The 23,693-nt window shown below is 37.8% G+C and overlaps 1 protein-coding gene and 1 long non-coding RNA gene across 2 annotated transcripts in view; both read right to left on the bottom strand.

The window, feature by feature from the left end:
- The window catches only part of LOC131395253 (ral guanine nucleotide dissociation stimulator-like), a 149,604-nt gene that overhangs the window by 1,115 nt on the left and 124,796 nt on the right, over window positions 1-23,693 (bottom strand). The gene's annotated exons all lie outside the window — the stretch shown is intronic.
- Window positions 1-23,693, bottom strand: part of LOC131395258 (uncharacterized) — a 172,265-nt gene that overhangs the window by 65,518 nt on the left and 83,054 nt on the right. The gene's annotated exons all lie outside the window — the stretch shown is intronic.

Below are 23,693 nucleotides of genomic sequence, written 5' to 3'. Positions count from 1 at the left end.
CATTTTGTCCAGATGACCTGATGGCACTTTCTTGACTTTTCTTGCTGTGACTCTAGCAATCTGAGGTCACACCACCTTCTCTCTCCTAGTCATGTTTTCAGTTGTAAGAGTGACACTATCAGTAATATAGTGACAACTTTGCACACAGTCTACTATTTACTAAAATATATATATCAATTGCAAACTTTGATAACATTATTAAGTAATGAACTATTTGCAGTGCACTTAACAACTGATTGCTACACATTATTGTGTAGTGACATCATGGTTAAAACCATTATTTGCAACATGTGACCCCTTTCAATTTTATTTTAAAGGAAAAGGTTCAATGACTTTTTTCTTTTTGAAGAAGAAAGATTTGCATTTCCATCTTAGAAAATTGAGAACTTGCTTTTTGCCTTTTTTTTGTCTTCAGCTCTTCTTCCTACTGGTTACTAATTCACATGTCCAGTTTCTTCAGATTCGTGGTGCTACCTCTTCTGCCTTTTTCATGGTTCTCACTTTAATTTTTCTATAATCCCGTCTGAGAAAGATGCTTATCTCCACCTTCATATATCAAGGAAGGAAGGGACCCTCCTTTCTGTGAACTTGGAGACAGAGACCAAGGTGAAGCCTCGGTGCCCCTCCCCACCAGTGAGCTGCAGAAGGCCTGCAGAGTCCTGTGAATCTTTTGCTCCCCTCCTGACTCCCTACATAGTTGACATTGACTCCACGGAGAAGCCCAGCTTGGTACAATCGAATTTTTGAAGTCTATAGAAGCCTGCTGAAGGATAAGATTGGCTAGAAAGGACATCAGCAAGCAGTGTGCTCCAAAAGTTGGTGGCAGAAACATTAAGAAGAAGAAAATCTTTTCGTTTATCTTGTTTTCTTTTTATGTTCTCTATCTTCATTTTCCTTTACTTAGATGGTACAAACCCTGTCCATCCCCCATCGTGGCTCTTTTCCTGGAGTCCCACGGCAGTTTATTCATATCTCTTTCATTCAAATTATTTCTGTAGTGTAATTTATCTGGTCATATATATCTGTTTTCCTTGCAGACTGCCAACATTTCAAGACCTTTGGGCACATAGTGTATACTTAAGTATTTGAGTGAATAAATGAAGCTCTTTTGTGGCATAAGATCTAAATAAATAAAATACCTACTAAGCACATGAATGCAAGCATTTGAGAGAGAGTTTTGTGTCTCCTGAAGCAGCCTGTGGACCAGTTTAGGGGCTCAGTGCCAAGGTTACTTAATAGATTTAGATAAAATGAAAGAGATAATTAACTTTAGTTTTAAAATTCTTGGAGAACAGGAACAGCATATCTAGGTGTGGATCAGGACTTGATCATTCTTGTTGCATCTTTGGAAAATCCAGTCCTTTATCTTTCTATGAAAATGTGACTGGCCAAGAGAATGAACAGAGGACTGGCTTTTAGAAAGGCAATTTTGTCAGAGGAAATCCTGGAGGAAAAAATATAGAAGGAGAGCTGGTAGAAACACGGCAGAAACTTTTTGTGTAGAAACCCTAAAAATTGGGTTTACATGCTGTCTGAAAGAACTGTAACCCAACTTTTCTCCAATATAGATTTGAGCAGCTTTTAAATATCTAGGTATACAAAAGGATTAGAAAGGAAAATAGATCAAACTGAAAGGAATTTAGGATGGAACAATGAAATGAAGCTGAAGTAAGCCAGTGCACTGAAATGTGTTTCAGAAGGACCTGCAGTTTTTAAAGGTAGTTGGAAATGTATCCCTCAGGTTTCAAGTAGAAAGGGAAATGGGAACAATTCTGTATCATCTCATGTCCATGAGATTAAAAGCAACAGTCTCTCAGAGAAGCAATACTTTTCTGGCCTCTAATGTCCCAAAAAGTGTTTTGAATGGTGCCTAATGAAAGAGATTCTGTGTGACGTAATGCAAATACAGTATCATCGACTCATTTCCGAGTTTAGTTCAAACACTTGAGGACACGTTCAATTGAGGTAACGCAGAATTCTATAAGGGGCCAAGGAAGAGGCCGACAGCATTCTCTCTCAGCTTCTCACTTGACCAAGGGAGAAAATGTTCTTGAACAGATCGACCACATCGCCTAAAGACAATGCTGCGTTTTCAATTTTTCTTTTTGTAAACTCAGTCTGCATTTCCCATTACATACGCAAGCTAAAGCCTGTGTGTAGACATCCTTCGTTGGCAATGAGGAGCAGATCCATACTATTAAATAATCAAATAAGCAAAACATCTGGTTGGCCCCTTTTAGGAAAATTACAAGTTTAAGTCCACCTTCATTGGTGGAAGTACATGGTATATCAGAATTAAAATATCTACCACTTATTATGCAGCTAATCATAAGTCATGCTATTTAAATGAAACTGAATGAATTCTTCTTCTATTAAGTGGAATAGATTTTAGACAAACTGATGTATAATTTCATATAGGTGCATTTTTACTTAAAATGTAAAACTCTTTAGAGACCATTTCATTCAGTTTTAGAGGCATATTTTGTATATTTTGATGATTTCATTTATTTTCCTTCATAGTAGAAAGGCACATCCTACTCTTTTTCTTGCTGCCTTCTCTCTACAAGATAAAACTCATCCAAGTTTATTTTGTTTTATAAGGCATAGGCTTACGTTGTGATGATAAAGAGATCATTTCTGAAACATGTTTGGAACTGTAGGGAGCCCAGAATTTTAGATTATGCTCAGAATTTTGTGAGGTAACTTCAAAGCAGATGGAACATTTAAAATTTTGCCAGAAAAGTTTTCTCTTACTTTTCTTCACAGTAATTAAAAAAAAAAAAGTTTAGTTTCTTAATTCTTCAGATGGGTGAGAGCAGGAGTTGGCAGGATTAAATGTACCCTTGAGAGAGCTCTTACTGGGTTACTCTTTCAAAACAACCATTGTGGGCCGACCCCGTGGCTTAACAGCTAGGTGCACGTGCTCCGCTGCTGGCGGCCCTGGTTCGGATCCCAGGCGCGAACCGACGCACCGCTTCTCCAGCCATGCTGAGGCCACGTCTCACATACAGCAACTAGAAGGATGTGCAGCTATGACATACAACTATCTACTGGGGCTTTGGGGGAAAAAATAAATAAATAAAATTTAAAAAAAAAAGTAATTAAAAAAAACACCACCATCCTAGTTTATGAGTATTTAATGGGGATTCTGTCAGTCCCAGAGCTGCTGACAGAGGCAGTTCCCAAAGCTCCAGCAGGTCCCGGGAGAAGACAGCGCTGGTAATCAGTGTCATCAGAGTTTGCATGAGGAGTGGTCATTCTGTGGATGTTAGAACCGAGTGGAGTTCTCAAATGCAGGCCAGTGACTCTAGACATGAGCCCTGGTCAGAAGCCAGTTCACTTGTCATTCCCTCTGAACATGGTGTCTTCCCTCTGCTCGTGCCCCTTTTTGCCATTTCTCATGCTTCTCCTGACTCTTTCTCTTTCCGACACCTTCTTTCTTCTTTTTTCTCTCTTTCTTACTTTTACTCTCTGTTATATTCCTTCTCCTTATCATTTTTTTCTTCCTTTTCTTATTGTTCTCATTTATTTTCTTTTTATTTTGTAGCAGTTACTCTGTACATCACGTTCATCTTAAAATCTTGACCCTCTACAACTCTTATATTTCAGTTAGCTATTTTGAAGAAAGTGTTTTGATAAATTTCTCTTAGATGTTATAACATGCTGATTCAAGGAGATAAAAACTATCATGAAAGGGATGGGGAGAATGAATGAATTCTATGAATGGAGAATGAATTCAGTTCAGGTAGCCATGAAATTAGACAGAGGGAAACTGAAAGCTTAGGTGTTGATGTTCAAAATATTTCCTGATACATCTTTGTAGTTCATTGTTGTGGTAAACTGCATATGGTCTTATTTACTGTTGGAGCCCAGAAGTTTGCTCCTCTGGGCAGGTCAGCATGTCTCGGCCTATAGAAAAGAAGCTAGGAAACACTGCCTGCGTTTCTAATGTAAAGAACTGTTCGTGTTCCACCAGGAGATCTTTTGGGCTCTTCCCTGCACTATCTGAATAGAAAAAGAGGAAGAGAAGCTTTTCTCCATCTGCACAAAGCCGGGACCCTATTTTGAGTTTGAGAGGATTTACATGTGACTGAAAACAAAAGTGTTCCCAAGTTTGGATTTGCTTTAACAAGATCTATTGGCCGGCTTTGATGTTAAAGGTCTTTATTCAAAATTGGCTACATCTAGTGTTAAGTTCAGAGTTGAGATTTCTGAGTATAAGACAGAAGAATGCCTTTTTGATTAACTCAGTGAAATACAATATTTGGGAAAATGGTTATATTTGAAAGCTACTTGTTAATATTCTGTTACCACAGTGACATCTGTAGGTAAGTGACTACTTCATGCTGTTCTCGATGATTTCTGTTTGAAAGACACGCCCTGAGCTTGATAAATAAATGGCAAGCAATAGGATATATTGGAGCATATAAGGAAGCGATTTGGAGTAAATCTAACTCGGCCTGAGTTTGTTTTTCCAAAAGGTCTTGTCGCCTGCATTCTGTATCTGCTTTGCCATGTCTCCAAGAGAAGAATAAATGCCCTTAAGATAAGAATGCAGCTTCCCCCTCATTGGCATTACCTTAAAGATAAGCATTTCTCCCTAGGCTATGATTTTACTGCTGCATTCATCCTGTGACCGTCCAGCTCCAGACAACAGACCTGACACCAGCCACATCCATCGAGACAGCAGACCTGCTCCCTGCTGTGTCCATCAATAGCTATTATAGCAGGGCAACCTGGCAGGGCGATCTTGTGGTTATTGTAAAAGGTACATTACAATCCTATGTGATACATGCTCTTTGATGGTATATAACCACTCTGTACTCTCCACTTCTTTGGTGCCCTTCCTTCTTTAGGGAAGGAAGGCCCAGGGCCATGGTCCTCAAAAGTTAGTTCATAATAAACTCACCCTAATTTTGATTTATAGATTGATTATGGATTATTTACATCGACATGTTTTACAAGTAATAAAATATCTTGAAAGGAAACAATAAAGCAGCAGCCCTGCATTACACATGAAAGTTGTGCTCCCCCTGGAGGGAAAATGAGGATACAACATGGGTCGAGTACTTGATTTTATAATCCACTGGTGCCTTTCAAAAATATAGCTATTATTGTAAGAGTAAAGATATCCTTAAGAATAGTGCCACAAAACAGGTTTTCCCAGCTTCTTTTGTCAGAGCTGAGACCGACATCAGGCTGAGGCACTTGAAGAGGCATGGTGGACTCAGCTGAGGGTTACTTAATTACTGTGAGATGATTAGCCAATAGTGAATAAGATGCAGAATGATTAAAAACAGGTAAAGGGACATAAAGTTGGAAATAATTAAGAAAAATAATGCCTTCAAAATATCCTCTCATTTTTTATAGCATATTTTGTGGCATGACTAGGATAGTATGTTAGATTTTTCTAAATCCTTATCTCCAGGGCATATATTACTGAGTTCTTCATTGTATATGATAATGCCAAAGAAAACCTGGACAAAAGTATTCTGTACTATCAACAAGGACAAAACATGTAGAACATTGTTCTATATATTAAGATTCCAGCTGTAATAGTCAAGATATATATTCAGGTGTGTAAAATTATAATGATTTTCTATTTTTCTCGGGCTGTGAACCATGGTAAAATATATAATAATAAGCAGAAAACCTGATGAACTAGGTTATTTAAAACACCTGATTTTACAGCTTGGACATTCAAGGGTGAAATAGATCAATTTAAATTTCACACCTTCTCATTTCCTTCTAGCCAGTGAAGTGTCTGGAAGACACAAAATTTACAGACATACAGATTAATTAATTGAGAGTTAACAGTATTTGGAAGCAGTTGAGGTTAAGCCCTCAACAATGGTGGCCCTTACTTCTGGAACCATTGAATCTTTGTCATAAGTTTATTGTATAGACAAGTTCTCTTCTTAGATGATTTGTGCATGTTTCATAGAAGAGAGACAGGGCAGGAGAATTAACTATTACTCTACACCCGTCCCTTTACTGTATTACCTCATGCAATTCTTACAGTAATCCTTTAATGTAACTATTATAATTCATATTTAACTGATAAAGAAAACCATGTTTAGTGGCCTGCCCGGTGGCGCAAGCGGTTAAGTGTGCTCGCTCCGCTGCGCCGGGCTGGAGTTCGCCGGTTCGGATCCTAGGCACACGCCAACGCACCGCTTGGCAAGGCATGCTGTGGTGGCATCCCGTATAAAGTGGAGGAAGATGGGCATGGATGTTAGCCCAGGGCCAGCCTTCCTCAGCAAAAAAAGATGAGGATTGGCGGATGTTAGCACAGGGCTGATCTTCCTCACAAACAAAATAAGACCATGTTCACAAAATTGATCAAGGGTGAGAGGGAAGATCTGAACATCAGTTTGTTGGGTTTTATGCCTCTATTCTCTCCACTGTGATAATAATGGTGCTTCAACATGGGTACTCCCCATCTGGCTATTTAATACCAGTTCTTGCCAGCATCACTGGATGAGATGAGATGAGAAGTTTATTTCCAAAGTTATTCTATTATATTTAAACTATACTATTTATGAGTCAGATGTCAAGACATGTTTTAGAGGCAGAGAGAACAACTGATTACTTCACCTACACATTTTTCAGTTTTACTATAACTTTCGTGTGTCACATTGTGTCAACTTTGTGTCAAATTTACCAACTTTAGTGCTTCACTGTTCTTTTTTAAAAAACTCACAATTTCATTTTCCATGTAAAACACCTTGCTGTTTTCTTCTTAGTCACTAGATGGCAGTTCTGTATGTCTGTAAATTACCACTGCAGCAGGAAACGAGAGGTCTTAAGCCAGTTTGCTCTGTACAAATGATGGACATAGGAGGATTTCTGGTCCATCAAGGCTGCCTGTGTTATTCCGTGGCCGTAAGGGGGATGTCCAGGACTGCTTACTCAGAGGCATGAAGCAGAGTGAGAAAGCATCCTCTAAGTTCTTCTTCAGATGTAGTTCAGGCACCTATCCTCTCACCTGAGCACACTGGAGTTTATTGAATGTGTTCTGACTCTTTCTCTCTGTAGTTAATAAGTCTGGGAGCTCCATACCCCTAGAAAAAACACACGACTCATAAAGCCTTTTCTCAACTAAACGGAGTTGAGGGCTATGGTGTTGCCTGAGAGTCTGATGCTTAAAGCAAACGCACCTGGTGCTCATGTGGAGGGAAAGAGCGTCAGCTACTCCTGGAGGGCTTTTATTGATGCTCCTATGGAAGGAACAAGTTTAAAATAAAACCACATTGCTTAAACCTCACTAACTGATTATTTTATTTTCAAGTAATATGCTGTGAAAATCTGCTATGTCTAAGAAACTATTTCATAAAACTGAAACAATTCTGTTTTTTATTCTCTGGTATTTGAAATACGATTAAAACTGTAAATCCTTTAACATTCTACAATATACAAACAGGCAAATATGAATTATATTCTCAAAAAATGTTTGCTCCCATGCTAAAGATTAATATATGGTAGCAAAACGGGTTACCATCCAGTTTTTAACTAAGTTTTTGCTTTTGAAATTACATATAAAATTTGTGTTTTGAAGTATTTTCCTAAAACTCAGCATCTTTCTGATATAAATGGACTAGTTGACAGGTAACTAGAATGAAATTTGATCTTTAAAACTCTAGCTTTGTGTAAGAATTGATAATATCAGGCAGTTGAAAGTTGGGTCTCTCCACTTTATGATATTTATTAATTGTGAATAGCCACATCTATTACAAAGTGCTGAATAATAACAAGAAATTAAACAATATCAGCCTTCTCTTACCCCACATGTACCGTTTATATGCAAATAAACTCTCAAAGGTCAGGAAAATGCTTATGATTTCAGCTAACTGGTAAAATACTATCTCATTCCAGTTTTAACCTCATTTGAAATTGACTGAAAACTCTTCTCTTAGGATCCTGCTCTGATCAGTGCCCCCTGGTCCCCTCAATGTCTCATTTGATTGCAAACCTATCTGAGGAATTGAATATTCTTTTCCATTTGTTCTCTTTAAGGTATGTGTGATAGTGCTTTTTATATAGTTTATTATTATTTTCAGAAACATCTTGGGCCAGCCTCGTGGCTTAGCGCTAAATTGCGCAAGCTCAGCTACTGGCAGCCTGGGTTCGGATCCCGGGCGTGCACTGACGTACCGCTTCTCTGGCCATGCTGAGGCCAAGTCCCACATACAGCACCTACAAGGATGTGCAACTATGACATACAACTATCTACTGGAGCTTTGGGGAGAAAAAAAAAGGAGGAGGATTGGCAATAGATGTTAGCTCAGAGACGGTATTCCTCAGCAAAAGAAAAAGAGGAGGATTAGCATGGATGTTAGCTGAGAGCTGATCTTGCTCACACACACAAAAAAGAAACTCTTTATTTAGGAACAAATCAAGGAAACAGATGTGAGGAATGTGGGGTCGCCTAGTTGATGGTGCTTGAGGGATTCCTCACGTGAGTCTCGGCATAGAAAAGTTTAAAGAGTACAGCAGCATTGGTCAGATCAAAAGTGTGGGGTGAACATATTTCTGAAGGAATAATGATGGAGACGTAAAAACAAGAAGCCACTTGAATTGCATTGGAAGATATTAGACACATCAAAGGGCTGGGAAAAAAACATTGTTTAATGTAAGTTCTTTCTAAACTCTAAGGCAAAAAGTAATATGAATTTACATGGTAATTATAAACCACAAAACATCAATTCACAAGACAAGTAAACAACTAAAGTAGAAACCAGAATAAGAAAAATAGAGGTTAAAGGAGAGATGGAGAGAGATTCTTGGGGTCAGAAAACATGGCTGCATCATCCTTGAAGTCTCCCTCAGACTCTGATCATTCTTAGTGCTCAGTAAACACTTTGAGCCCATGAGCCTGGGGAGGGGCAAAGTGAGAGGTGGTTGGGAGGGGAGACAATGCGAGGATACCCTTGTGGAGGCACTGACATTGAAAATCAGTGACATTCTGCCAAGGTGTTTACCATAATATATTAAGGATTATTCTGGAAAGTTAAGTATTTTTCTGGAATGTATATTTTCATTTTATGGAAACTCCAACTAGCCCAGAGAATGATTTAAACATTTCAGCTTTAGAAATAGAGAGAGGGGCCAGCCCTGTGGCACAGCGGGTAAGTGCACGCGCTCCGCTGCAGCGATCCCAGGTTCACATGATCAGATCCTGGCGCGCGTTGATGCACTGCTTGTCAAGCCATGCTGTGGTAACATCCAATATAAAGTAGAGGAAGATGGGCACAGATGTTAACCCAGGGCCAATCTTCCTCAGCAAAAAGAGGAAGATTGGCATCGGAAGTTAGCTCAGGGCTGATCTTCCCCACAAAAAAAAAAAAGAAACGGAAATAATGAGAAACTTTTCTGTCAGTTTTAAGAATGAAAACCAGTTAGCATCTGGAAAACAGTTGCAATTTGAGATGAGACTGTGGAGAAAAAATTAGATGTCACACGTTGTTTTTGCTTTTCTCTAGGGCAGTAAGGCTTGCAGGGGGAATGAAGTTCCATCTTTGCTCTATTGAGTTTGAGAAGGTGTAAAATTCATTTGTTCTGGGCAACACTGTTGACCTGTGGAGAAAGACAGATGGTTCAAGCAGCTGATCTAAAGGAATAACTGAGCTCATAAAAGTTTTTAGCTAATAAAGGGTGCTTCTTTATTGAACTTTACTGGACATCTATTGACCTATATATGCAAAGTATTTGTGGTAGGTATTGAGAGAAATACAAAGAATTATAAGGTCCCAAGCTCCTCCACGTACATGAAATTGTTTGCAAGATGTAATTAGATTCTACCAAGGTATTAGTGTATGTTGTATTATAGAACTTAAAAAAATGGGAATGTTATCCAGAAATTGTAATTAAGGACAGCTTCTTAGGAGAGGTGAACTAGATCAAGTCCTCAAAGGGACCACTGTTGGGCAGGTGGAGGGAAGAAAGAGTGAGGATTTCAGATGGGGGAAGAGAGGAAAGGTACAGACGTAGAAAGGAACATGGCATTTGGGCATGGGGGTGTGGAGGCCATGACAGGCACAGTCTTCCCGTGACTGAGAGGCAGCTCAGTTTCCTCCTCCAGGAGCCCAGCACTGCTTCCCACCTCCTGGCCTCCTCCACCTGCAGACCCCACGCCTAAGCCAAGGCCTATCTTATCTGGATCACTGCCTAATCTCCCAACAGGACCCTTTACTTCCAGTCTTAATTTCTTCTAATCTTTCCTCCCCAATGCCTCCAGAGTTACCTTCAATAATCCAAATTTGTTTAAATGTGACATCTGCTTATACTCTTTCAATGACTGCTCAGAGCATCTGAGAGATCATTCAGATTCCTGAGCTGGACACGCAGGCTTTCTCTTGCTGTCCTCATCTTTAGCCTCATCACACGCTGTTTCCTACATGTTTGCTTTGTTCCAGCCTTAAAAATACCCCAATTTTGTGAAAGCTTTAGCATCCTTTATATCTGTATTTTTATATGTGTTTCTTCTGTCCTCCTACCCACTTTTTTGATCAACTTAATTCCTATTTCTTAACCTAAACTCATGTCAAATGTTCCTTCCTCTTGGACACTTTTCCTGAGAGGTCTACATCTAGAGACCCCTTTTGATGTCCCCACTCTGGGCCCCTGTACTTATCTACTTTTCCATAACGGTTGTTTTATTCATGTCTCATAGACAGTGAGCTTCTTCAAGCGGAGACTATCCTACTTCTTGATGAATAAATGGCGAGCAATAGGATATATTGGAGCACATGAGGAAGCCACTTAGTGTAAAACTAATTGGGCCTGACCTTGTTTTTTTTTTTTCCCCAAAAGGGGCCTGTAGCCTCTGTTCATCCATTGTATATCTGCTTTAAACAATTAACATGTCCCAAAGACAAAAGCAAAGCCCTTAAGATGTAAATGCAACTTTCCCCACATTGGTATTTCCTTAAGGATAAGCATTTCTCCCTAGGCTAGGATTTGATTGCTGTGCTCATCCTTGTGATGACCCAACTCGAGACAACAACCACGCCCATAGAGACAGCAGACCTGATACCCACTGTGTCCATCAATCGACATGCCGAGAGGTCAACGTCATGACTACTGTAAAAGGGACATTGCAATCACATGTGATACGTGCTCTTTGATGGTATATAACCACTCTGTACACCCCACTTCTTTGGAGTGCTCCATTTCTTTGTGAAAGGACTCTCCTGGGCTATATGACCCTCAAAGTTTGGCTCATCATAAACTCAACCCAATTTTGATTTATAGATTGGTTATGGATTATATGCATTGACATTCTATTTGTCCCTCCAGTATCTAAACACAGTACCTGACACATTTGGGTCACTCAGAAAATGTTTGATGAGTGAATACGTGGGAGACAACACTGGCTGGAGCAGAAGGGGCTTTTCAGGGAGTGGTAGAAAATATGCTCACATTCCTACCATAGTGGTTGAGGCTGTGGGCTTTGGACCAGTTTGTCTGGGTACCAATCCCAGTTATTCCACTTTTAACTGGGGAACCTGTGCAAAGTATTTACTCTCTCAGCCTTAGTTTCCTCATCTATAAAATGCAGCTAATGATTACTCCTGTCTCATAGGGTTTTAGTGAGATTTAAATACATTAACTTATGTAAAGTGCTTAGAAGAGCTGCTGGCACATAGTAGGCACTAAAATGTTAGCTGTTATGTTATCATTATTGCTCTTATATCTGAGCAATACTATGGTTTTGAAAAGATGCTTTCATAATATAGTTGATCCTCATTATTTGTGGATTCCGTGTTTGCACACTTGTCCACTAGCTAAAATGTACTGGCAGCCTCCGAATAAACACTCACAGGGCTTTCATGTCCATTTGCAGATATGCACAAAGTGGTGAAAAATTTATTCACTGGATGAGCACGTTCCCAGCGGAGGGGAACCAGGTGACGCTCTGCCCTCGTTTCAGCTCATACTGTAAACAAGTGTCCTTCTTGCAGTCTATTTAGTGACTCATTTCTTATCTTTTGTGCATTGTGTTGGTGACTTTGCTATTTAATGTGTCCCCCATGTGTAGTGCTGCAATGTTGCCTGGTGTTCCTCAGGGCAAGAGGCTGTGAAGTGCCTTTACAGAGAAAGTATGTGTGTTCAGCAAGCTTCTTTCAGACACGAGGTACAGTGCTGTTGGTGTGAGTTCAATGTTAATATATCACCAATATATCTTAAATAAGGTGACTTTAAAGAGAAACACACAGAAAATAAGGTTATGTATTGATCAGTCGAAGAAAATGTAACTAAGGCTTGCAGCAACCTAACCCTGCATTTCCTGTAGTAGCAGTGGTTCATATTCACCATTTCAGTGTTCACGGTGACTTTATAGAATGTCACACTGTGCATAACGAGAACTGACTGTATCTTATGTAATCTTCACATACTCCTTTATAGTAGGCAGGGTAAGGATCAGGGTGTCCACATTCTACAGGCTATTACAGACCTTATGAGCAAAGTAGAGAATTTAAAATGTCTTGTGCTCAGCATAAGAGCCATGAGATTTTGAGCAAGGAAGATCTATGATGAACTGATGTTTAAGGAACAGTTACCTGGCAAGAGAATGTAGTTTTGAGAGGAAGAGGGAGAACTGAGCCGGAAAGGAGGACCAGCTGTTAAACTCTCCAAGTATTCCCATTGTTAGGTGAGGAGATTCGGAGCTAAGGTGCTGATGTGATAAAGGAAAAGTAGCAGCCAAAGGATGAAATAATGGATTTGGTAACAATATATAGGGTGTAAGTTAGGCTGTGGTTCTCAAAGTGGGGTCCGTGGACCAGCAGCATCAGGATCACCTGGGAACTGGGTATAAATGCAAATTCTCAGGTGCTGCTGCAGATCCGCAGAACTGGAAACTGGGGTGGGGCCTGGCAATCTGGGTTTCAACAAGGCCTCCAGGTGCTTCTGGTGCCCATCAAGTTTAAGAGCCAATGAATTAGAAAATGATTCAAACACGTCACCGTGCCCAGGTAAGCTGCATGGCAGGGACGTGGTATTTGTTTAGAGGATAAGATGCATTTTAAATTTTAGGCAAAAGTAGTTCAGTGTCTGTTTCACCATAAGGATTCCAGAGATGCCATTTTAGCTCTCTGCGTTTAAGCTCTTTTTTCCACAATATGTTCTCTTTTAGAGACCCTTTGGTAACTTATTTACCACTTAGCACATATTCTGAGAGTCCCTTCTTTCTTGTAATCCCGTTTCAGACGTGAAAATATATTTTATTTTTGTGCACAATCTCCTTTATTTAAAATCTGGATGTCTCTTCCTATAGGATCATGTATTGCACGTGCAATCTTACTGTAAATTTGGAATGCCATTGGTTTGATCCAAAACCTTAAAATGTTTTAGAATTTAGAACCTGATGAATAGAGAATGTATAAGCTTCTGTGTAGGACTCATATTTTTCAGATGTCTAGAGGTATCCCAACTTGCCAGTAATGTGGCCTTAGATTTAGCAGAACTTGAAAATCTGAATATAGTAGAAAATGAATTACGTCTCTCATATTAACATTTACAAAATAAATGATCACAATGTTAACTTACCAATAAGCACTCTCTATATTTTAGGCTCTGAAAGTATCTTGCTTACATAATAAACATGATAAAGTTTCAAAGATGAGACAATTAACTTTTCAGCAAAAGCTTTACTTGAGTGTATCTTGGCTTCCTTTTTGATAGTTTTAGCCTTAATGTTACAATATTGTTTTCTTTTTCTGGGAATCAGATAATCTTGTATTTGGTGAACATTTTAATTTTTAATGGCCACTTGTATTTCGTGATATGCAGGTGTTCAAACAATCTATAAGAACTAACCATTACTACCCACATATAGGATTATACAGGAATGGAGGAGTTTTGGCTGACTTGTTGTATATAATGGCAGACTCTACCACTTACAATAATTTAGGGATTTGAAGCAGTATTTTTAAATACAAATAATCTCAAAATCAGTAATATATAAAGTATATTACTTACTGTGTTAACTAATCAAAATAGTTAAATTTGTTATTTTTCCTCCATTTATAAGGATGCACCCATTATACAGATTCTGTACAAATTGCAAAGATCACTTTTTTCCTTTTCAAAATTTATTTTAATTTTTATAGTGAGAATCTTAGTGTTGGGTAAACTGCTGCACAATTACTGGAAATGTTGAGAGTCTTTTGGAAAAGTGTAGAAGTCGAAAGAGAATGTAAAGTACATTTCTCCAATGTCAAGTCCTTTGAGCCTCTGTCTAGTTGTACCTTGAAGAGATGGAAGATTAAGTACCAGCAAAGGACACAAGAGAACAGGCTGCCAACTTGAGAGTTTCCCACTGACCACAGAATGCCTGGCAGATGCTTGGAGATGTCGGGGGAAGAGGGAGAATCTCTCTCTGCCCTTTCCCTTAAGGTTCTTCTGGCTGGCCAAATAATCAACAAGACAGGTTAGCAGGAGAAAATAATACCAAGTTTAATAACATGTATACATGGGAGAAAGCAGGGACACTGCGTTTCTCAACACAATAGCAGAAATTCTCGTCTTAAATACCATTTTCATCCTATGACAAAGGAGGATGTTGGGGGTGGGGGGAGTCAGTTACAGGAGATTATCACTAAAGCACAGTAAACAAGAGTAAGGTTTATTATGTAGCTCAAGGCCTCACCTTCCACATTGATAAGTCACTAGAAATGAGCTCATCCCCCTCTCTTCCCAATACAGAGAGGGAGATACCTTTACAAATGGAGACTTCCCTTGTAAATGATTGTCTGGCAACTCCTCGCAGGGCCATCCAAAGAATGTGGCCAGAGAGACAGAACTCCCGATAAGATGAGCTTGTTAGTGCCTTTTCTATTGTAACCTCTATCCTACATTATCTTTATAGCAGTCATGATAGATCTGTTCTAGGAAGGAGCCACCATGTCAAATTCTTTAGGCAGTTAGTGGGGGAGGTCAAATGTCCCTAGAGAAAACAACCAAGGTAAAGAGAGAGATTTCAGGGTGGCCAAATCTTGATCTCCCACAGTCCCGCCTTTGAAACTAAAAGTTTCACAGTCCTTTTGAAACTTAAAGAAGTTTCATAGTCCAGAAGCTGTGTTGGTAGATTGTTTCATCTCACTTAACACATTTCTTAGTCCTGATAATAGATCAGTTCAATTAAGTTCATTTTGGAAGGTGGTGATGCAGGTGGGCTCTCAAGGTTACGCCTATATTATGGAAGCAAGCAATCAAGTATTTAATAGAAGCATTTCCATGTAAACAAAAGAAAAACAAGGTTAATGGCTAGAATAAGTTGTAAAGCAGTTTTTGAGTTCAGAGGACAGCCAGTGAAGAAGAATTTTAGATGTCAGCGTCAAAGCATCTTTTGCAGTTTAAATTGTCTCTGATGATGTCATCAAGTAATCTCTTAAGTTTGTATCAAGTCCATCAGCTTTAGTTTGTAAGGCTTCAGGAAAAAGGGCAGGTTCAGTTTTTAGTGATTTCAAATGAAAATGATGGAAAAAATCAAAAACGTTAGTTTGGACATCTGTAGCCAGATATTTCAGGAGACTAGAAGAAATCAGGATCCAGTCCAGTCAATAGATATAAAACAAAAACCTCAAAAGACAATTAGCAAAACTAGGATCTAATATCCGCAAATGTATACTACAGTTTTTACTGAAACATAACTTTTTTCCTCTAAAATCACCCTCATTTTTATCAAAGATAGCCAAATTAAAACTAACTAGTTTGCAAAATAAGTCTAGTTTCAATAGAGTTGGACCAATTATTTACATAAGTACAGCAAGAATAGCAATTGATCACATAGGCTCTTTTAAATCTGCTTTGCTGGAACTTTTTGTAAGGAATCTCACATTGAACTTCAAAAGCTTCTCGAGGCCAGGAAAGCCAAGCCAAGGATTTTGTCATCAGACTTTGCCTGCAATACCTACAGATTTGGGTGAATTCTTCTCTTCCAAGGTTCCCCCCAAATATTTCAAGGTTCCTTGTACCTGCCAGACAAGTGACATTCTTTACTTATCCTGGTAAGTGCTGCTTGGAACATAAGGTACCAGGCCAATATTTCCACGTGTCTTTATTCCATAAAGTCCAATCTTCATTCCTCAAAAGCTATATGGTTATATCGCAAATGTGATGTTCCAGTCACAACCTTGGTAATATAACAAGTGTTTCCAATTGTGTCCTGTTATAAGGAGAACAGATTCTTATTGAATTTATGCAAATAACCATATTGCCATGAAAACAACAATACTCACTTACTAAGAGTTTCCAAATCCTGGAGGGATCAGGTAGAGAGAAAAAGATAAATATTTCCATTTTACTTACAAAAATATCATTTACCAAATTGTTATAAGTCATAGCTAGCTCAGGAGAAACAAGAAAAAGTTTTCCTTAAATCTGAAAAAACAAAACATTAAAAATTCAGCAATACTTCAAATGAAAAATCATAAAAATTATAAGCATCCTTATCAGTTTATTCAGTCCCGTGTAATCCATTCTTGATCTCAATCTTTTTGTTAGCAGCTTCATGAAGTTATCAGTCTCTCCATCAGATTTCTGTAATTTCTTACCAAGTTTAGTTTTATGATCAGAAAGTTTATCAGAAGCCTGTACTTCAGTGTAAATGTCAGAGTCCTTTCCAAGAATTTTTCTGAAGTTGAAACATATTTTGCAAAAACATTAGAGCAAAGAAATGAGTCTGTAAACAACAAGACCTCAAAATGGCAACTGACAAAGAAATTTGGTTAATTTTGTGACATACAACACTTTAAAATAATAATAACCAGAATTATGACTGATAATCAGGACAGATCAGAATTTCAGTAATGTTATACAATTTTAAAACACCTATATCAATAACAGTTGCCCACATAATATCACCTAAGAAGGTTTTATCTTCACTTGTCTGACAATGTTTTCTATGTAATTTAACATACTGAATAAGCCTAATAAGTTTAGTATCTTCCTCCTTATAGGAAGAGGGCAAATTTCTTTGAGAAGTTTCAGGGCCCTTTGAAAATTCTCAAAGAAAAAAAGACTTATTTTAAGATATGAATTTTGGTGGAGCTTGTCAAAAATATAAACAATCAAAGCAAACAGAACATTAACAGTCCAAAAAGCCTTAATAGCGAGACCTCAGTCTTTTGAACGTAGGAAATTATTTTAACAGGTATTTTTTTTTTTTTTTTAGGTAGACTTACTCAAAGGTAAAGAAAAATCTTTTATAACCTCTTTATCAAGTTTAAGCAAATTATCTTTTTACGAGAAATTTCAATTTTGCACCAGCTTACTTCTGCTATTAAAACTCATTTACTTAATTAAATTCATTTCAATCTTAGCCAACTTGACCATACAAAAACTCCTTTTCCAGAATTCCTCTTCCACAAACCTTCTATAACTTTCTTTTTACGTCTAGAATTTGTCCCATGTCTTTCTTTTCCCTTCTAGTACTTGAGGACAAATTTATCTTTCTTAACCAAACAAAATATTTCCATTCTTTGCACCTTCTTTATACATCTTACTTTCCTTGTACACAGACATATTTTTCTTAATATTTAGTAGCTTCAATCACATATATTAATTAGAAATTTTAACCTTTAGAAACCTTAATTTGTAAGTAAAAACTAAACAATTATAAACTTTTTTTTACATTAGTATCTTGTGGCTTGGAAAATTTATCAACACTTCATAACTTCTAGAAACATGTTACTTTATAGTACAATCTTTTAATAAAACACATGTTTACCAATAGACCCAAAACACCTTTTAGTTTTCCTGTAATGAAAAGCCAAAAGTAGACAAACGTACATTTAGCAATCAATGTCTAATATCTTATCTTATTTGGAAATGATGATACTCAGAGAATTTTTTATCATAAATTTTAGCAAAACTCTAAAAGTCACCAAAAAGAGTTTGGAAGCTGTAACCACCATAACACATAATTATTGTTATAGTTCATCCAACATTTATCTTTTTCACAACTATTTACTTGTTCCCAATAATTATTTAGATTGCCTATAAGACTTCATAAGACTTCAGATAAAATTAGCCATCATTTAAATTACTATTTTTGTTAACCAGTTCTGTAATAGAAATAACATCAGTTTTTTCCTACAAAATTTCATGTAAATTTTATCACCTCTTATACTTTTAAACATAGTTATCATTAAGATTTTTATCAATAGGTCTTGGTCTTCTAATTTTGGACAATGGAAGCATTCCCAGTCAGACATTTTAAAACATACTCAGGCAAAGTTGATGTAACCTCTATGTAAAATTAGCTCAAACATTCCAACCTTTATAATCTTATCAACACTTACACTTTTACATGTTCTCAATTCAATTGTAACCTGAGTCAAGGTCTTAAGGCTAGTCAAATTTTTCCCTTCCTTTTTTTTTGGCCTTTTCTTAGGTACCAAATAACTAATTATGTGAGAGCTCTCAAAACATTTTTTTTTCCCCCAATTTAGAAGTTTTTCCAATTCAAAGGATCCGTCGTCTGGCCATTGACGAGTAGGATCTTCATTTGTATATTTATTTCAATAGTGACTCGAACCAATAAGCCTTTTTAAGGAAAGACCCGGAGGTAACTTTCCACGCTTAGAATAAATCTACCATGGACGCAAAGAGGCGTCCCTGGTGAGGGCGCAGATGATGTAGCCCCCGTGATCCACAGAATTCACTCCCAAAGATATTCAGAGAAAGTAAAGACCTTCATTGCACAGGCGGTAAGGATGGTGTCTCCGGTCTCCCTCAATAGTGTGGGACGCCTCCAGTCACAGACCCGCTAATCTGTGACACCGGGCAGGCGATACTGGAATGGGATTTTTCGAGCACTAACAAGCAACGAAGGTAAAGACGACAAAAGCCCTTATGGACTGGGCCCTTTATAACAAATTCCCCTGAGAGCTTGGCACAGCCAGACAAAGAGACAGTTCGGAACCCCAGTCTACTCGACTGGCCACCGAGGTGCACCCCGGTAAATGCACCTTCCGTATGGTGGAGACCAAGGAGAAGATTCTCACTGGTCACAAAGCCAAGTTTTCTCAGGACACAGAACAAGACAGAGATTACTCTGGGAGGAAAAGGGATCAAGATCAAAACCAAGAGTACTCTACCAAATTTAAACCAAGAGTCACTAAAAGCCCAAGAAACTAGTTTCCCAAATATTTTCTCCTGCCAATCTAAATTTAGAAAGAGAAAAAATTCTCACCATTTCCTTCCGCCGGACTCCGCAGATAGAGATTCTGGGAGGCTGACGTGGTAAGAAGTCTTACCTTTTGCCGGCTTTCGTCAGGCGTTCCCGTATCTCATCATCTGCAGTAGTCCAGGGAGAAGGCAGGTCTTCCAGACAGAGAAGGCAACTTGTCAGCCAGTGTGGCTCCTGGCGACTACGCCAAAACTGTCGGGGGAAGAGGGAGAATCTCCCTCTGCCCTTTCCCTTAAGGTTCTTCTGGCTGGCCAAATAATCAACAAGACAGGTTAGCAGGAGAAAATAATACCAAGTTTAATAACATGTATACATGGGAGAAAGCAGGGACACTGCGTTTCTCAACACAATAGCAGAAATTCTCGTCTTAAATACAATTTTCAGCCAATGACAAAGGAGGATTTTGGGGGTGGGGGGAGTCAGTTACAGGAAATTACCACTAAAGCACAGTAAACAAGAGTAAGGTTTATTATGTAGCTCAAGGCCTCACCTTCCACATTGATAAGTCACTAGAAATGAGCTCATCCCCCTCTCTTCCCAATACAGAGAGGGAGATACCTTTACAAATGGAGACTTCCCTTGTAAATGATTGTTTGGCAACTCCTTGCAGGGCCATCCAAAGAATGTGGCCAGAGAGACAGAACTCCCGATAAGATGGGCTTGTTGGTGCGTTTTCTATTGTAACCTCTATCCTGCATTATCTTTATAGCAGTCATGATAGATCTGTTCTAGGAAGGAGCCACCATGTCAAATTCTTTAGGCAGTTAGTGGGGGAGGTCAAATGTCCCTAGAGAAAACAACCAAGGTAAAGAGACAGATTTCAGGGTGGCCAAATCTTGATCTCCCACAGAGATTAAATCTGGGCTTTGTCTATGGGTGGACCCTGAAAGGAGGATTTTGCTTAAATGACCAGAGAATACACAACCATTTTTCTTGATAATAAGTAATACTTACCATGTAAATTTCTTCATAAATCTCTGAATAAAATAAAAATATATAACCCATATAGATATAAACTCTTACTGACAAACCCCACAGCCTTCTCTAGAGAGCCCAACAAAAAATGTCTCAGCTGACTGTGAATTGGTCTTCTCTAAAAGCCAGCCAGCCCTTCACTGATAGCCCTGGATAAGGAAGGGCAGATAAAATTCTTTGAAGATGTTTAGCTGAATTCAGAAGCAAAAATCCTACCTCCAGTTGGCTCCTCTGTGAGAATGGATGGCCAGCCTTATTTCACAGGCTGGGCAGCTGAGGTTTCAGATGAGCTTATTTGCCCTGTTCCCCGGGGATGCAAAAGGAGGAATGTGACATTCATTCAGGGCTGAGATTTTGCACGTAAATATAGGGTTGTCGGGATAGAGGGAGAATCTCCCTCTGCCCTTTTCCTTAAGGTTCTTATGGCTGGCCAAATAACAAGACAGGTTAGAAGGAGAAAATAATACCAAGTTTAATAACATGTATGCACGGGAGAAAGCAAGGACACTGCGTTTCTCAACACAATAGCAGAATTCTCATCTTAAATATCATGTTCAGCCAATGACAAAGGAAGATGTTGGGGGTGGGGGGAGTCAGTTACAGGAGATTACCACTAAAGCACAGTAAACAAGAGTGAGGTTATTATGCAGATTTAAGGCCTCACCTTTTACATTGATAAGTTTCTAGAAATGAGGTCATTCCCCCTCTTCCCAATTCAGAGAGGCAGATACCTTTACAAATGGAGATTTCCCTTATAAATGTAAATGTCTGTCTGGCAACTCCTTGCAGGGCCATCCAAAGAATATGGTCAGAGACAGAACTTCTGATAAGATGGGCTTGTTGGTGTCTTTTCTATTGTAACATCTATTGTACATTATATTTACAGCCATCATGATAATAACTCCTTCCTGAAACAGATGTTTTGTTTTAAATTCTTTAGGCAGTTAGTGGGGGAGGTCAAATGCCCTCAGAGAAAACAACCAAGGTAAAGAGATAGATTTCAGGGTGGCCAAATCTTGATCTTCCACAGGGTCATAGAAGGGAATAAAGATTTCAGCAAATTGGTTTTTTGTTCTCTACAGTGGAAGTAATTTAAGAAGATAGTCTCTCACTCCAACTTCTCTTCCCTGTTCTCTATCTGTAATATCGCTGTAAAAATTCTCTCTACAAAAATTTCAGTCTTTTTTCTTTGCAGTCTATTATCATCTTTACGAATTCTTTGACTTCACCACCTTCTTGGCACCACAGCGCTAGCCATTGAGATATTATTATAGATTCAGTTTTGCAATTTCATCCTCTTATCTCTATTTCCTCTGCCATTTCTTAGTTTAGTTCTTATTGTATCTTATGCTTGAAAACATTTCAAGCTTATAGAGTATATCAGTTCGTTATCTTCTCAACTTTTTATTATCTAAGTGCCCTCAAATACCACTTTTTTTAAAAAAGAAGTGAAATAGATAATAGAACAATATATTGTAATAAATTGACCACTTATAAAATTAAGTTCAACCTGCAATCCCTCCCCACTTAACAGCGACCATCTTTTATAACTCACCATGCTTTAGTTTGGGCAGGGTCAGTTTATCAATGATTTCTGGATGTTTTAAACCACATGAGACAAATACAGTGTAAGGTAAAATTGTTACTCTTGCAGAAGTTGCAGAATATCCTGATGGTTATGGAAGTTGGTGGCGGAGAACCTGAATCATATGAAAAGTAGTTGATTAATTAGCACCTGACAGAATTTGTTAATTTGGTAAGGACAATAATAAGACATAAATGTTGAAACGATAACTTTGCATATCAGAGTATTGTCAAAGGCCACTGGGGAAATTCATAATATTCTCAAATACGACAAAAAATGACCACTTTTTCATAAAAGATGTCATACATGATGGCACCATATACTTCTGTCAGAAAATTTGCAATGAAGGAAATTAAGACTTGAGTCATTTTAATTTTAACGATTTGTTTCTGCTTACTATTAGGTTAAAAAACCCTTTTAGAAATAAAGTGATAAGGGATGTACTTGCTTAATTTTTATTTTTTTTTAAGAAAAAGTCTTTTTCACATTTAAAAAAAATATTTATTTGTATTTATTTTATGCTGAATTTATTTGTGTGCCCAAAGCCTTTTTTTAATTAACTACCACCAATTCTTTTCAAACTCTTTCAAAAAGTTGAAGAGGAGAGAATACTTCTAAAGTCATCCTATGGAGTTAGCACTACCCTGATATGAAAGCCAAAGACACTAAGAGAAAAGAAAACTACAAGTCAGTATCTTTGATGAATATTGATACAAAAATCCTCAATAAAGTAATAACTAACCAGATTCAGCAGCATATTAAAAGGATTATACATCATTTTTAAGTGGGATTTATTTCTGGAATACAAGGTTGTTTCAATATATGAAAATGAATCAATGTAATAAAGCACATTAACAGAATGAGGGAAAAAAACACAGGATCATCTCAATGGATGCAGAAAAAGACTTGACAAAACTAAACATGTTTTCATGTTAAAAACACTAGAAAACTCTCAGAGTAAAAGGAAGCTACTTCAACATAATAAAAGCCAGATATAGAAATACACAGAGAACATCGTATTCAAGGGAGAAAGACTGAAAGCTTTTCTTCTAAGATCAGGAAAAAGGCAAGAATGCCCACTGTCACAATTTCTATTCAACATGGTATTAGATGTTCTAGCCAAAGCAATTAGGCAAGAAAAAGAAAGCAATAGCATCCAAATTGGAAAGGAAGAAGTAATATTATATTTGTTTACAAATAATATCTTATATGTTGAAACCCATAAAAATTCCACAAAAAAATTTTTAGAACTGATAAATTCTGCAGAGTAGTGGAACACAAAATCAACATGAAAAAATTAGTTGTTCTTCTATACATTAATAATAAGTAATCTGAAAAAGAAATTTAAAAACTTTACATTTTTATTTACAATATCATCAAAAAGAGAAAAATACTTAAGAATCAACTTACTCAAGGAGGTAAAAATTCCAATGATGTTTTTTGCACAAATAGAAAAATCTATCCTAAAATTCAAATGGACTCTCAAGGGACCATAAATAGCAAAAAGAATGTAGAAAAAGAAGAACAATTTAGAGAATTCACACTTCCTGATTTCAAAACTTACTACAAAGTAATCAAAACAGTGTGGTACTGGCATAAATACACACAATATACTAATGAAATAGTATAGAGAGCCCAGAAATAAACCTTTGCATATATGGTCAAATGATTTTTGACAAGGGTGCAAAGACCATTCATTGGAGAAAGGATAAGTTTTTCAACAAATAGTGATGGGAAAACTAGAGGACCACATGCAAAAGAATGAGATTGGACCCTTACCTTACACCATATACAAAAATTAACTCAAAATGGATCAAAGATCTAATATTAGAGCTGAAGCTATAAAATCCTTAGAAGAAAACACAGGGTAAAAGCTGCATGTCATTGGGTCCAAATGCCATTGCCAACAATGATTTCTTTCATCTGACACCAAAG

The sequence above is a fragment of the Diceros bicornis genome, chromosome 31 (genome assembly GCF_020826845.1).
Source record: "Diceros bicornis minor isolate mBicDic1 chromosome 31, mDicBic1.mat.cur, whole genome shotgun sequence".
Classification (NCBI taxonomy): Eukaryota; Metazoa; Chordata; class Mammalia; order Perissodactyla; family Rhinocerotidae; genus Diceros; species Diceros bicornis.
This window is presented reverse-complemented; position numbering and strand designations above follow the sequence as displayed.